The following is a 14,611-nucleotide window of genomic DNA, read 5'->3' on the forward strand; positions in this document are numbered from 1 at the left end:
CTCTCTCTCTCTCTCTCTCTCTCTCTCTCTCTCTCTCTCTCTCTCTCTCTCTCTCTCTCTCTCTCTCTCTCTCTCTCTCTCTCTCTCTCTCTCTCTCTCTCTCTCTCTCTCTCTCTCCTGCTGCGGTGCCAGTGTTGTCCTGGGGAAGGTGAGGTGGAGTCTGCTGGGGGTCCTGAAAACCATCATGAGCTGCATCTTGTGAGGGGCAAAGCTGACCTGCCATCTCTGTCCCCACCCTTCTATGCAGCAAAGTGTTTCATTTAGGCAGAACAACACAGATGCTTCTTCTCCTGGTGTGAAGGCTGCTGACACTGTGATTTCATCTTTGTACACCCTGGCACTTGGGACAAGACTCAACAGGACATTAATGTATACATTCCACAGCAGCAGCTCCAGCACACCTGCCCCAATAGCCTGTAGGGATGACACCTGTCCATTGTGCAGCACCCACATGTGCCTCTCAGCCAGGTAGTCCTTCAGCAGTTCCAGCAAGTCCTTTCTCATGCTGACGGTGTACAGCCCCTCTCCAACAAGGCAGCATGCCGCACATGGTCAAATGCACCAGAGTGGCCATGTGTCTTCCTTGGTCCAAGACGTTGCTCCAGTCATTGGCCAGCAAGAGGCTGAGGTCCACTGCTGAACATCCTTTCCTGAAACCATATTGTCTGGGACTGAGGAGGTGCTAGCTATCGAGGTGGGAGATGAGGTGCACTGCTATTATCCTTTCCAGCACCTTGCCTGCCACAGACAGCAACAAGATGGGTTGGTAATTTCTGGCTTAAGATCTGCTATCCTTTTTGTGCACCAGGATGACGTGGCTGTTTTTCCAGAGTTGAGACCATCTGTTTTGATGCAGGATGACCTCAAATACCTTAGTAAGGGGGCACACCAGCTCACCAGAGCACATGTGGGCTTAATCCATCAGGCTCCACCACCTTTGTCTCATCCAGTGTGGAGAGGGCTGCTCAGACTTCACCCTCAATGAGTGAGGTCACAGGGAGTGAAGGAGGGGGCCTGGTGGGACCTGGGATTGCCATTTTTTGGGAGAAGTGATGGACCAGGAGATCTACCAAGTTGCAGGTTGTAGTGGCAGTGCTACCATCTTCTATTAAAGATGGAATGGCAGATTCTTTCCCTTCTTGGTTCTCCTTCACAAGGCCCCACTACTGCTTGGAGCCCATGTGCCCTGCTCTTAGCTTCTTCCTTGTGCTCTCAAGACACTGGTCTTGACCCCAGGCCTGGATGGCCTCCATTTGTGCAGCCATTAAACTGTGTTGCTCTTTATTCTGCCTTGAGTGCCACTTGTAGGCACACCATGTGCGGCATTTTCTGACAGAGTCAGAGTGACACCTTGGGCCAAACCATGGCTAGTCAGAAGCCTTTGATTTGTGCTGGTTGTGGGGCACTCACTGGCACTGCACCCACAGCAGCTCCTCAATGAACTGCTTCACCCACAGGTCCAAATCACCTTGCAGCAGACCCTCTCAGTCTGTCTGTAGTCCTACTCATTCAGTGTCCTCTTACTGCCACAGGGCGCAGCTGGTGCTCCCATCCCGGGGCCTCCTCCATGGAACCAAGTGATGAGCAGTGCACCTTGTGAGAGGGCAAGTCAGTCTCCAGAGCATTTGAGGAGCCAGATTGGTGGTTGGGGAAGGTGACATGGTTTTGCAGGTCGAACAAGTCCAACAGGGAAACAAAGAACTGCCTTATCCCAAGCAGATTCAGGTGACCGACAATGATGACACTGTCAGACTGGTGTTCAGTCAGGAGGTGGTTAAGGTTGTCCATCAAGTAGTCCACCAGGCTTGTGCCCTGTGAAGGAGGCCTGTAGCAGCCTATGCACTGGATTACCCAACCTCCATCCCCAGTTATTTTCTTTATAATGAGTACCAGCTTTTTGGGAATGGGCATGTCCAGCACCAGAATATTTTGGGAGGTTTTGTAGCAGAGCTATCCCCTTCCTTGTGTAGACCGATCACTCGTGACTCGCTTTGTATACCCATTTATCCTGGCATAGCTTTTGGGTATATTGGCTTCCAGGAAGGTCTGGGACCTGAAGACCAGGTTGGCATTTCATACTCGAAGGAATCTGGGTGAGCTCACCCACGTTCGTGTGACATCCCTGCACATTTGCTGACACAATGCGGAGCTCCCTCTCAAAGCATCCACGCTGTCTCCAGTTGCCATTGGAAGGCATGAGTGTAACCTGGCAGCACGAGTGGCAGAGCGAAGCTTGTTATCTAGGGGAGAGAGAGATGTTGGGTGTAGGGCTCTTGCGCAGGGAGTGTGAGGGAGGGCCGGGTGTTGTGGCTGTGCTGAGGTTGCCAGGCCACACTTATGAGTAGAGCTAGTGTTTCCTCTCTTCCTGACCTGACAACTTTGATCAAGTCTTGATGCCTTCTCTCTGTCAGCTGCTTACGACAGGTCTGCGCGGTGTGTGAATATCGCTCACAGTACTCACATTTGAATCTTTTCTGGTGTCATGCCAAATTTCTCCCGGGTGACGCCACTGCGCATGTGCTCCATATCGAGGCAAGAGCACCAAACCATCACCCAGGTATTATATATATATATATATATATATATATATATATATATATATATATATATATATATATATATATATATATATATATATATATATATATATATATATATATATATATATATATATATATATATATATATATATATTTTTTTTTTTTTTTTTTTTTTTTTTATTTTTTTTTTTTTTATGTATTATCAACTACTTTTTGAGGTTTCATTGACAAATTACTATTGCTTTATTGTATGTAGATATGTTAGGCTAGGAATGGAGCAAGTAAACAAGAGTAGTGAGTGATAACATAGCACCAAAATCTTCCTGTGCAAGTGTCAAGTCCTGCCACCATGTTATGTGTTTTACGCATTATCAGCATCGTTATGGAGTTTTATTGATAAATTACTAATGCTTCATTGCCTGATGAATATTTTAAGATAAGAATGTAGCAAGTAAACAAGATTAGTGAATGATAAAGAGTACCAAAATCTCCCTTTGCATATATCAAGTCCTACCACCATGTTTTATTTTTAAAGTATTCCACAGACACAGGAGCATAAGTAATTTGTCGATAAAACTCCATACCGATGTTGATAATACGTAAAATACATAGATATAAAACATAGTGGTAGGACTTGACATATGTAAAGGGAGATCTTGGTGCTCAGTTATCACTCACTATTGTTTACTTGCCCCATTCCTATACTAACATATCCATATACGATAAAGCAATAGTAATTTGCCAACAAAACTTCAAAAAGGTAGTTGATAATACGTAAAAATATATAAAATACCGGGGTGATGTTTTGATGTTGCCTTGATATGGTGCGCATGTACAGTAGCGTCACCCGGGAGAAATTTGGAACCGGGAGAGATTTGTTTGGCACAATGGCAGCGCTCCTCAGTGTGCCCATGTGAAGCACCGCAGACATTTTTACTGTGTTTGTGTTGCATTGTTCTCTCTATTAGCACTGTTTATGTCATGGGCCTCCCTTTGTTTTCCTGTAAGGGTGGGATTTGGGGTGGCGGAAGAGTGAGCTGGTAGCTACGTTTTTACGCTCACTCCCCGACACTGAAGACCGACACCGAAGACCACCACTCGCTGGCTGCTGTGTTCTCTCTCACATGTGCTGCCCACTCCTTTTCTATTTTGTCCTCCCTCACAGTAGAGACAATGGTCCACTGTTCAGGTATCACTTTTGCACTGTCTCTCAGAGCGAGCAACATATCCATAATTTGTAACGCCTCTGCTAAGACTACATTTCTCTGGAAGCTCATCGACGACGTCACTGTGTTTTAATTTGTTGTTTTCTAGAGGCGAGTTCCCCCATAAAGGCGGGTTTACACGGACAGTTCGCAGCTGGTTTTAGCCGGGAATATGCATCCTAAAGTGAAATGCAGCTGGGATTTGCTGAAATGCCAGTCCAGCCAGGATAATGTTCTGTCTGTTTGATCGGCTGCCTTTCCGGCATTTTTCCTGGGTCAAATGAGAATAGGTATTAATATAGAAATGAAAATAAAAGGAATGTTGTTGTAAAGTGTTTTAGTACTAACCATTGACTATACTATTGTATACAATAAATAAAATACTTAAATATTTATTAAAATTTTAGAAAATAGACACAGAACTGGTTTGTTTACACATCGCCACTGAGGAAGCCAGCGAAGTGTACTCTACCGGAAGGCATCATGAGCAGCAATATGGACATTGTTTGGTTCGTCAGAAATATTCATTTTGGAGTTGGTACATTAGAAGAGGTACATATGGGATTCAGAAGACCTCTTGTATATCAAATATAGCCTGCGTAGTTCTCGTAAGAGTTGGTAATTAACATTACTTGTATTCCTTCTCGCTAGCCGGGAACGATTCCACAACCGTTTCTTTTACGCTTTTCTTCAAGCACAGCAAAATCACACCTATAGCAACCAGCTCATCATCGGAGGACTCCATCCTGCTTGTTAACGTTTCGATGCAGCGGGCCAGCTGGTGCTCTCGATCATGTTAATGTTTTTTCGGGTGAAACCTGCCGGTTGTTCTGGGTGGCTGGAACCAGCAGGGTGTAAAAAATGCCCTATGTAAACTCACCTTAAGGCACACCACAAGCGATACCAGCTCCTTCCTGGCCAGGCCACCAAGGTTGCCGCTGAGGGAGGTTGGGAGTTCGATCTTGGACAATGAATGTCGTTCCATTCCTAATTCTTGCACATTCTGCAATGTTGGCACAGTAATAGTTCGTTGCACCATCAACACAATTCATGTGATAGGTGTTAAGGCAGTCTTTCTCCGTGCAGTGGAGCTCTCGATTCAGGTCTGCCTTAAGCTCGTATATGGCACACCAGTGGCTAGGTCTGCACCCAGGCCTCCCTTGGGCCTCTCGATTCTTCTGTGGTGGATCCCTACGTCAACCATGCTTGGTTGGGCCGTTGCACCGTCATGATATTCAGACTGGTGGAGGAGAAAAGCAGAAACAGAGCAGAACAAGGCTTGGCAACACAGAGGGTATACGTGGCGACGCTGGTGGTGCATCCGTCAACAGGCGGCAGGTCGAATCAAGTTAGTCTCGAGGCTCTGTGGCTTTTCTCTTGCTGCTTTCACTTTTTTTTTTTTTTTTTTTTTTTTAGCACAAACCAGTCACTTAACACCTTACTCGCTTGCATACAAATCAAGGAGAGTGACTGCTTCATTGTAAGTTTGTCTTCCCTATTGGAAATATTCAATGTACCGCTAACAATGCCCTTTCGAAGATGGAGCACCCACAAACACGCACTCACTGCATGCCTGCTGACTCTCTCTCTCTCTCTCTCTCTCTCTCTCTCTCTCTCTCTCTCTCTCTCTCTCTCTCTCTCTCTCTCTCTCTCTCTCAGTGTTTCCTACATGGTTCCCATTCTGGATGGGAAACAGCCATCAATGACGAGTGGATTAGATTGAGAAAGGCCTTTCCAGAGGCTGGTGATGTGGCGTTGTGACGCCACATCACTGTGTGAAGACCACACAGAATCCATTACTTCTTGCAAAGCCTTATATTATGAAGGAGCAATAGATCACAGATAAGCAATGATTACTTTTCTTCACTGGATTTCTATGTTGGTTTTATACTATTATACATTTTTGAGCATTTTTTATTCAGGTATTTTAAATAGTATTGAGTGGGAAAAAAGTGATTTTGGTTTATATAATTGAGGCAAAAGAAAAAGAAGACAGTGACCTGCGTGGTAAAGTTACGACATGTCACTACCTGACAAAAAAAAAAATCGATAAAAAACAAAAGAAAAAATAAAGTATAATGAAATGAATAAGAAATGGAACAAGATAATAAATATAAAAGGAAATAATCAAGAATAAAATAAATAAAATGGAGGAAGTTAAGTAATTAAAAATATAATAATAATAATAATAATAATAATAATAATAATAATAATAATAATAATAATAGAACACGAGAAACAACATTACTTCGTATCGCAATTGCATTTCCAAGTTTCTTTACCCTCAGAATTCAGTTCCTTTGATTAGCCATTGTTCAGAGTACAGTTATTACCACTATGGCAGAAGCGTCTTTAACGTTCTACCTTTTCCTTTACATCTTAAAAAAGAAGAAAAAAGAAAAGAAAACATTATAATGTAGTACTTCAGGTTTCAAAAAACCTTCAGTTCTTTGTAATCCCTATTGGCACTATTATTTAGGAACTGGCACTCTGATGGGCTTTTTTGTAGACTTGGCTAGAGGCCTCCTCCGGAAAAAAAAAAGAAGTTATATTTAAGTACTAATTTTCAACTTATAGGCATTACGCAGGTAATGACTACTTCGGATATGTTTTCACTCTTACAGTCAAATGAAAAAGAAACATTGACATGAGAGAAGAGTATCTTTACACCATAAGAAAAAAAAAAAAACTTTCAAAAGATGTACTTCGTTAAATTTCCAAATTATTTGTAATGTACAGACAATACTCGGCTGATAAGAACGATATACCACAACACATTTTTACTTTTACATTCAGATAAAAGAAATCAACAACATTTCCATCGTACGAACACCATTGAAATAATTTTCAACATACAGGCAATATACAGTTGATGACACCATTCAATACACACTTTTACAATCTAAAAAAAAAAAAAAAAAAACGGACATTCCCATCGTTCACCATGGAAAAGTACTCGTTTTCTGATAACCACGACTTTTCTCAGCGTGGTCACCATTTTCTGTGGCGGGACAAGTTCAGGCTAAACCCTATTGATCAAATGGTTAGGGTGAGGACTGAGGAGTCTCAGTGTGTACCCAGCCGCCAGTATGTCCGTACGTTCTCCCCGAGTCAGTGGTGGCCAGACTGACTAGCGTGTGAACGAGGCTTCCCACCTGGCTGCTGTCCTTTCCGCCTCTCGCACGATGCACCCCATGCCCGTGCTTTGAGATATAAGGTGAGGATAGAGGTGGTCGTGGGTTTCGTAAAGTTTTGATTACCTGAAAGTTTTGTGGGGTGTGTTTAAACTTGGGAGCCAGACTTGATTTGTTGCTTGGGAGAAGTTGCTTGTTTGTTTCATTGTTTGGTGTGTGTGTGTGTGTGTGTGTGTGTGTGTGTGTGTGTGTGTGTGTGTGTGTGTGTGTTATGCATTCTTCAAAGGTTTCTTAGTCTAGTTTGTACATTATGAAGAAGTTAGTGTTCCAGGAATTTGATAATTATCTAAAACACACACACACACACACACACACACACACACACACACACACACACACACACACACACACACATTGTCACCACCTCGTTCACAATAACTTCAGTCGTTAGTCTGTATATTTAAGAAGTATATTGTATATTAAACAATAGTAATACTGCTACTACTAATAATAATGGTAATTTTTATTGTTCTTGTTTGTGTTCCTGTTCTTGTTAATCTTCTTCCTTCTCTTATTACTTACATTATGGTTACTACTACTACTATGTGCTCTCCTCAATACCCATTTCGCAGCAACCAAAAATAAAGTGAATAAGAATTTACGGCCCTCAATAAGAATTTACAGCTCTCAGGCCTCCTCCTTTTCCTTAGTTCCATTGCCTCACAGGGGACAGATCATTAGACCTCATCACCTGAGTCTCAAGGTGAAGGATACGGTTAACCTTGCCTGGCTTATAGCAGCACCATAAAGCTATATCACCCATAAAGTGGCGGCCGGTGGGATCCCTAAACCAGTTGGGATGTGGCCACACAACTGTCTCTGGATTCTTGGCTCTCTCTCTCTCTCTCTGTCTCTCTCTCTCTCTCTCTCTCTCTCTCTCTCTCTCTCTCTCTCTCTCTCTCTCTGGTTTACATAGGTATATTGGTATATTTTTTTCTTATGTTATTTTTAAGTGAAATAAAAGAAAAACTAGCTTGCAGCATGTTATTGTTATTGGTATATATATTATTATTGGTATTATTATTGCTATTACAATTATTATTATTATTATTATTATTATTATCATTATTATTATTATTATTATTATTATTATTATTATTATTATTATTATTATTATTATTATCATCATCATTATTACTTTTATTATTATTATTATTATTATTATTATTATTATTATTATTATTATTAGTAGTAGTAGTAGTAGTAGTAGTAGTAGCAGCAGCAGCAGCAGTACTACTACTACTACCACTACTACCACTACTACTACTACTACTTTGTTGTTGTTGTTGTTGTTGTTGTTGTTGTTGTTGTTGTTGTTGTTGTTGTTGTTGTTGTTGTTGTTACCACAAGAAGACAGGAGTGAAGAATTATGAACTCTTGCTTCTGATCATCTTCGATAAGTGCTTCTTTCCTCTGACTGATTCTCTACTCAGGAAAATATAATGAATAAGTGAAAATTAACAAAATAAGTAGAGACAGATAGGAAAAAAAAAATGCTGGCTAGCACAGTTTCGAAAGTATTAGAAAAGTAAAGTGGCCCTTGGAGCAAAAGTTATGAACGGTGAAAAATTATCTTATTTTATCTTTACGTTTCTATGGGTTAAGTGATTAGGGGAACCGTGGAATATATTGGAAACAAAATTGAGAGAGAAAAAAGCAAAGTTTACCTCCAGTTTTAGCTTCATTTGCAAGAACGAGTGTTTTTAAGCGAGTCAGGAGTAACTCATGTTTCTAGTTCCAGTAAAGTTCGTTCTGGCTTAATGTTCGTTTATTAGTTTGCAATTCATAGTTTTGCAATATATATATATATATATATATATATATATATATATATATATATATATATATATATATATATATATATATATATATATATATATATATTGCAAAACTAAGACACTAAAACATTTTACCTCTTGCCTTTGCTACGAAAAAAAAAAAAAAATCTACGAAACTTTGCGTCTTCTTTCAATGAAAAGAACCGTTTACTGCAAGTTGAAACCACGAAGCGAGCGGTGCGCGTCTTGTCCGAAGTTCTCTCCAACCTGTGTGTGTGTGTGTGTGTGTGTGTGTGTGTGTGTGTGTGTGTGTGTGTGTGTGTGTGTGTGTGTGGGCGGTCTTGTATAACAGGGAAAGTAGCTTAGGAAGTTGTGAACCTCTCGAACATGTTTTAAGGCCGAGATTATAGGCTAGGAGACCAATGGGCAAAGAGAGAGAGAGAGAGAGAGAGAGAGAGAGAGAGAGAGAGAGAGAGAGAGAGAGAGAATGATGGGGGAATCAAGGCTTAATCCTTAGAAGTTAAGTGTGAGCAAATGTGCAAAGGAGGTGTTAAAATGAGAGCAGCGAAGGAAAATATTCAGGAAGGAAGTGGCATGGAAGAAAACATTGAGCATAAGAACACACAACATAAATAAAAAGTAATTAGATAAATAGATCGGTAAATAACAAATAAAAAAAAAAAAAAGAAATACCGACCTGGAATGACTGGAAATAATAATGATAGAAAGAGAGAGGAAAAATAACTACGGCTCACGTAATAAGATCCTGAAAGTTACTGTAAACAAAATACTACGAATCACGCCATGACAAAAATCTGTTAAGTTATGGCCGAGAAAATGGAAGGCTCCCTATATTTCGCGTAATAACCAAAGATTCCCCTAAGGATTAGTCTTGAAAAAAAAAAAAAAAATGGAACAAAATGGAAAAAAAAAAAAAACAAGGAAGGAAAAATTAAATAAAAATCTATGGTTCGCGCTGCTATGTCTTGTATCAAGAGATATAGAAGCGAAAAGATCTTTGTGTTATGCATTATATGTAGTTAAGTAGTTAGTTCATTGACCATAACTTTAATTGCACACACATAGTACATTGCACGCTGTAATGTCTTGTATCGAGAGTTATAAAAGAGAGAAGAATGCTTCCCTGTCATGTGTTATAAGTAGTTGAGCAGTTTGTTAATTTACTATAACTTTCATTGCACACAGCATGTTACAATTTAAAAGACGTATAGAAGTTATAAACTAGACCAAATTAGATGTTCTTCTCTACGTGTCAGAAACCGGCTTTAGGAAAAAAAATAAATAAACTCCCTCACAATGCCGCCCACCCTCCCCTCTTAAAAAAAAAAAAAAAAAAAAAAAAGATGAAAGAAACGGAAGAATAAGAACCAATGAGTGGACCAATTTCATTTACAGCTAAAAAAAAATAGAGATAAGCAAAAATGAGTTCACAAAAAAATTTTATGGAAGTGGAACAAATTCAACAAGAGTTTAATTAAATGCATATACATTAGATAGTTGCAAGAGAAACTTGGGTGAATTGATGCCTGAAAATGACAGATAATAAGTTTTAAATACTGAGGAGCTGTCTTGTGTATATATTCGTAAGTAGCTATGCAGTCTTCCTATTTTCTTATGTTCCTATGTTTTATAAACGTAAGAGGAAAGTTAACACGAATCCAAAACCCAATCAAGAGTCCACGCACTAAGAAAGCATTGCAGAAATAAGCATAATAATAATAAAAATGAATAAATAATTGAATGAATATAAACTGCATGAGCTATCCATCTAACAACATTATTCAGACAACAGCAGTCACGAATCATTAGTCGAAAAAGGTCCCTGATAGATGAGCGGTGTGGCCACGTGCAGCTGTAGAGTATGTCCACTAAACCTTTCTTTCATCAGTCAAGGCGCAAAAAGCAGGAAAATTACCCGCGATTCATGAATATATCAACTAAAGTCTTAAGGTTAATGAACTTTGACTTGTAGAGACTATGTTATACCTTGGGGAATGTCTGAGAGAGGTGTGTGCAGGTGGACGCACCCTTGCATCCCCACCACCACCACCACCGCCACCACCACCACCACCTCGGCGATTACCATGCTTTGCTGTGCTTTGCTCTTCGATTTATGAGTTCCTGCACCTCAGAGACACACCGCTGACAAAGACCAGGATACTGAATGCTGCATTATTGAGACACACACACACACACACACACACACACACACACACACATTGAGACCAACACGCCATAAACAGCTTAAACTTACTAAAAATATCTGAAGTCGAAGATAATGACTTAAAACGAGGATGTTGCATTAGTATAGTCACTTAAACTTTCACGAATACCAGCAACAATAGGTAATAAGTATCGGATTACTGGTGCTTGTAACTGCTGCGTATAACACTGACGCGGGGGGAAGTTTAGTGTGTTTCCTCAATGTTTCGGGTCATCGTGTGTGTCCGTGAAAGACGCTGGCGGTTGTTGATGGTGATAAGAACTGGACATTAGGAATACTTATGAGAGTGCAACATTTGTTCATTCTAGTGAGCAAAAAGTAAAACTAAACACTGAAAGGTTTAAACTGTTCAGTCACTCCTTTCACTTGTTACCTAATTCTTATGAGCAAAAGTAAAACTATAAATACTAAAAGGTTTAAACTGCTCCATCAGTTCTTTCATTTGTCCTTGGAAGAAATTTGTTGCATGACCATAGTGAGTGAAAATAAAACTACAAACACTAAAAGGTTTAAATTGCTCAATCGCTCCTTTCACATGTTACTCAACTTTAGTGGGAAAAAAAAAAATACAGATGCTTAATAGTTTAAACGATTCAAATTTTTTTTTTTTCCTTCTCAGCTGTCTAGCACATGTAACTTCTTTAATTTTAGGTTTTTGGCATCTATTCACTCATTCGCTCTCAGCAGGGACTGGAACCTCAGTGAGATTTTTTCCTTTTTTGCTTTCCTTGGCCAGTGACTCTTACACGAAAAAAAAGAAAAAAAACGCTGTCTTCATCAAAATCATACTTTAACTTTACACCAAACAGTTTCATTTAGCTTAAGGAGAAACCAGAGCCGTCAAAGGGATAAAAAAAAAAAAAAAAAAAAGGAAGATAATGAGACTGGATACGGGAAAGTGGTGGTTAGGGCAATCGTGGTGATGGCAATAAAGATACTGATGATAGTATTGCCAGTAAAAAGGACTAATGCTTCCTTCTTGTGCAGCCACGTATGTACGCCTCAGGACTTGCATAGAAAGTTATGTGTCCTAGAATGTTCAGGAGACAGTTTTGTGTTCGAGAATAACGATTGGTCATGCACAGATACATAGGTGTAATGAAATGTCTCGGTGGTTACTGGAGTGGATTTAGGTTTACTAGGAGCAAGTGATGGCACAGGAAGGTTGTAGATTGGTACATCGAGGTGAAACAAGAGGTGAGAGTAAACAATTCTTATAGTTTTATTGTGAACACTCAACAGGTGTTTGGGAGCTGGTATAAATAATAATAGGAGGAGAGGGAACCAGGGAAAATTAATATAAAGGGAAGGGAAGGGTACCCAACCTAAGAAAAGGCTGGAGGACAGGTGGAAGAGCAGCTGAAATAAGAGATAAACGAAGAGGTGAAAACTTGGGGAAAGCTGTACAGTAGACACCTGCCGAAACGATAATTACTCCCAGTAAGCTCTGAAGCACGGGATCAGAGGGTGCTGTGAGCTTATCAGTAACCCAGCTGTGACCTCACTAAATGTTTCCCTTTGTGTCTCACAACACAAGGGGGCAGTCACAGCCTGCCCTCCAACGGCAACTCTCTTCCTTCACACAAAACTACATGCATCTAATTACGCGCACATCTTTCACTCAAAATTCTAAATTAAATACACCAGCCTCAGAGTCTCCGTCTAGGGAGAGGATCACAAATGTCCCCAGGTCGGACTGCTCTTCTGGTATCGACCCTAGGTGTCTCTCCTCTAGTAAACCTCATCTTCTTTTCCTCACCGAAGCACAGGTGTCTGAGGGAAATAACAGTAGCTCCTTTTCTGTTCCCTCCTACTTTCTCTATCCTCATTTTCAATCCAAAGCTGGATGTTGCGTCTATGTGTGCAACGACTTAACTTGCCCTCGTGCCTACGTTCTTGAATCTTAAGAATATTCCTCCATTTGGCTACGACTACAGGATCACTCTCAAACTATTTATTATTTGTGCTATATATCTCTCACTAACTCCTTTGGCCATAAAAATAATTCTTTGACTGCTTAACTTCCAAATTGGAGCACATCCCGATTCTCTTTCCTTTTGTAGAGATCTCCATTCATGGAGACTTCATTGTTCACCACCAGCTTCGGCTTTCCTCTCCCTTCAATAATCCATCCTGGTGAACTAGCCTTTAACTTTGCTACCCTCCACGACCTAGGGCATCTGGTGCACCATACTCGTATTCCTGAGAGTCTTGGAGATACACCCAATATTCTTGACCTTTTCCGAACATCTAATCCTTCTGCTTATATTGTCACCCTCTCTTCTCCGGTGGGCTCCTCCGATCACAACTTCATATCTGTATTTGTCTTATCGCTCCGATCCCTCTCAAGATCACCCAAAGCGGAGGTACCTGTAGCGTTTTGCCTCTGTTAATTAGGGGGAACGTGAGGAGATATTATTCTGATTTTCCATGCAATGAATACTGCTTCCGTGTCAGAGATGCTTCTCTGCGTGCTTAGCGCAGAGAATCCTTGGTTTAACAATTCCTGTTCTCGTGCTATACATGATAGAGAGGTGGCCCACAGAAGGTACCTGAATCTCATGCACTTTATATTTCTGCCCGGAATCATGCCACGTCTGTTCAATAACTAGTCAAAAACTCCATTAATAGAAAGAGTCAAAATCTTTCAAGATCCAACTCTCCTCGTGATTTCTCGCTCCTAGCCAGAAACATTTCCAATAACTTAGCAGCTTCATCATTCTTCCCTCCTCTATTTCAACCTGATGGCACCAGTGCCATCTCATCTATTTCTAAAACTGAACTCTTCGCTCAGACCTTTACTAAAAACTCTACCTTGAATGATTCAGGGCTTGTTCCTCCCTCCCTTCACCCTCTGACTACAATCCATTAAAATCCTTCGCAGTGATGTTTTTTTATACCCTCTCTGTCCTTAACCCTCGGAAGGCTTATGAACTTGATTGTATTGTTCTCCGAAACTGTGCCTTCATGCTTGCACCTTGCCTAGTCAAACTCTTCCATCTGTGTCTTTCAACATCTATTTTTCCTTCTTGCTGGAAGTTTGCCTACATTCAGCCTGTTCCTAAAATGAGTGACCACTCTGATCCTTCGGACTACCGTCCTATTGCTTAAATTTTCTGCTTCTCTAAAGTTTTTGAATCTATCTTCAACAGGAAAATTCTTAAACATCTATCACTTCACAACCTTCTATTTGATCGTCAATATGAGTTCCGTCAAGGCCGCTCTACTGGTGATCTTCTGGTTTTCCTTACTGTGTCATGGTCATCCTCTTTTAGGGATTTTGGTGGAACTTTCGCTGTTGCCTCAGACATATCAAAAGCTTTTGATAGAGTCTGGCACAAAGCTTTGATTTTCAAACTACCCTCTTACTGCTAATATCCTTCTCTCTGTAAATTCTTCTCAAGTTTCCTTTCTGATTGTTCTATTACTGCTGTGGTAGACGGTCACTGTTCTCCTCCAAAGTCTATTAACATTAGTGTTCCTCAGGATTCTGTCCTGTCACCCACTCTCTTCCTATTGTTCATGAATTATCTTCAAAACAATTTTTCTTTGCCCTATCCACTCCTACGCTGATGATAGCACCTTTCACTTTTCCACGTCTTGTCGTAGACGTTCAACCCCTCAGGAAGTAAACAGCTCACGCAGGAAA

The 14,611-nt window shown here is 40.5% G+C and overlaps 1 protein-coding gene and 1 long non-coding RNA gene across 8 annotated transcripts in view; one reads left to right on the top strand and one right to left on the bottom strand.

Moving 5' to 3' along the window:
- Window positions 1-14,611, bottom strand: part of LOC135107749 (uncharacterized) — an 80,187-nt gene that overhangs the window by 5,875 nt on the left and 59,701 nt on the right. The gene's annotated exons all lie outside the window — the stretch shown is intronic.
- The window catches only part of LOC135107747 (cytosolic carboxypeptidase 2-like), an 83,530-nt gene that overhangs the window by 1,317 nt on the left and 67,602 nt on the right, over window positions 1-14,611 (top strand). The window contains exon 1 of one of the 5 annotated variants that reach the window (XM_064018069.1): window positions 6,706-6,962. The exons of 1 other annotated variant lie outside the window; for it this stretch is intronic. The gene's annotated coding sequence lies outside the window, so the exon portion shown is untranslated. Of the gene's footprint in view, window positions 1-6,705; window positions 6,963-14,611 lie in introns of those variants that run through there. 3 more of the 5 variants (XM_064018060.1, XM_064018063.1, XM_064018062.1) reach the window with 3 other exon arrangements.

The sequence above is a fragment of the Scylla paramamosain genome, chromosome 15 (assembly GCF_035594125.1).
Source record: "Scylla paramamosain isolate STU-SP2022 chromosome 15, ASM3559412v1, whole genome shotgun sequence".
Lineage (NCBI taxonomy): Eukaryota > Metazoa > Arthropoda > Malacostraca > Decapoda > Portunidae > Scylla > Scylla paramamosain.